The sequence below is a fragment of the Gavialis gangeticus genome, unplaced genomic scaffold (assembly GCF_001723915.1).
Source record: "Gavialis gangeticus isolate Ggan-Ray unplaced genomic scaffold, GavGan_comp1, whole genome shotgun sequence".
Lineage (NCBI taxonomy): Eukaryota > Metazoa > Chordata > Crocodylia > Gavialidae > Gavialis > Gavialis gangeticus.
Genome location: NW_017728996.1, coordinates 6,097,122 through 6,099,024, shown reverse-complemented (window position 1 = coordinate 6,099,024; position 1,903 = coordinate 6,097,122). Strand labels below are relative to the sequence as shown.

The following is a 1,903-nucleotide window of genomic DNA, read 5'->3' as shown; positions in this document are numbered from 1 at the left end:
GAGCTGGATTACTCTTAAAGGTTGCCAGCCACACCTAAACTGAAAACACTGAAGGGTAGGGACTGCCCCCACCTTATATAATGCCCTCAATCATTGAATCTTGATGGGTGCTATCATAATATAATACAGGCTGGGTGACCACTATTACCTGATGTTGTAAGCAAACTGCATGGGCCTTTTCAATTTGAGTTTTCTCTCCGTTTTTTTTTTCTGTGTGCTCTTATCAGTCTCTGCAAGTTTACAGCAGTAATAGCTTGAAAACTTACTTTAAAGAAAAAGGGTTATACCTTCTTCTTGATCTTTGCACAGAACACTGACTTCAATGGGGAGTCCATTTGTGGACTGAACATACAGAATATACTCTTTCAGAGGACGTTTTGGAGCTATTAGGATCAAAATGTCATGTGAACTCCTCTGCTCACTGTGAATGGGTAGTATATTCTTCAGATGTTCCATGTTCCTGAACTTTTCTGATCTCTTTCAGGGCAGCCCTAATTAAGTGCCAAATTCTGAAAGCACAAATTTGATCCTGAATTATTTATCACATCATGTTTATAAAACGCACTGAAATGCACATCGTGGCATAGCTCATGACAACTTCAAACAATATGATAAAAATTAATCTTTTCTGATGCCATACTCATCAACGTGAAAATATAATTATCTAGCTGAAGAGTTTCTTAAATTACATACTTTCAAACTGATACAAGTAGAATTTATCCTAGTGTTTGGTGTTAAGCCATACGGAAAGATACTGGCAGCAGAATTAGCAAAATACATGTTGGCTCTGGCTGTCGATCAATATTTCCAGCATACCCAACACCAGTGTCTAGATATCAGTTTCAACCTGGTCTGAAATTTTAACCTAATATTTTCTTCTTTAATGTGAGTGTTGCCCTAACACCCTTGAAATCAATGAGAGTTCCACACATGGGAAGCTTGCAGGATTCAAGGCCTTACTGTGTAATGCCAGGTTACAGCCAAGTAACAAGTGCATTGACTACTAGTAAAAGAAAAAATAAATCAAGGGAGTACTACAGATATTATCCTTACCTTTCACAGGAGTGCCTTGCATCTGCATTAGTGGTACTTGGGGACATGGGTGAAACGCATGTGATTGTAAAGATGGGTATGGAGCACCTCCTGCAAGTGCCTCTGTCATTAATCCCAAACTACAGAGTATACAACAAATGGGGATGAGAAACATGTTTCTGTGGAATGCTACACATGGAACGGTGTACAGCAGACATGTTCAATTAAATGGTAAATTCTCTTTCCAGCTACCTCTAAAATTATACCCGTTTCTGTGCTTTGATATACTTTCTTAAAATATTTGTTGCCTTTAAGAAACTTTAGCCAAAACCCCTATAGGAATGACACACCTGGCAGCCAGCAGTAACGCACATTGTGGTTTATCAGCTTGATATATGGATTCACTGATAGTGCAAAGGCCCAGTGGAAGCTGAAGGCCTCCATTTGCAGATATTTAGGAGGCTGACTGAGGAATGAAACCCTCGGACTGTGTAATTGAGGCTTCATTGGCTTTTTCTCTGGAGACTAAGCCACGGGGATGATGGTTTTACTCAATGGGAGCATAAGAGAGGCACTGGTTTAAGTCACTAATGAAGAACTAGAGTTTGGGGCTCCCGAGTGTGCTGGTTACTTTCAGGTCCCCCCTTTCTCCAAGCCTTCCTTGTATTTCAACTTCTTACGAGGGCAGCTGATTTCCCACCGGCACTGGAGTCTCACTGGCACAGGTTGGGACCTCAGTCCCATCGGATCACCAAGATGGCCAGCAACCTCTAGGGCAGGGGTGGGTAATTATTTCGGGTGGAGGGCTACTTGAGTTTTGGCAAGCCATCAGGGACTGCATGACAGGCAGCCAGGGGCAGATAAATATTAA

At 41.6% G+C, this 1,903-nt stretch overlaps 1 protein-coding gene across 3 annotated transcripts in view; it reads right to left on the bottom strand.

Annotated features, from left to right (window-relative positions):
- MEGF11 (multiple EGF like domains 11) overlaps positions 1-1,903 on the bottom strand; it is a 386,245-nt gene that overhangs the window by 116,831 nt on the left and 267,511 nt on the right. The gene's annotated exons all lie outside the window — the stretch shown is intronic.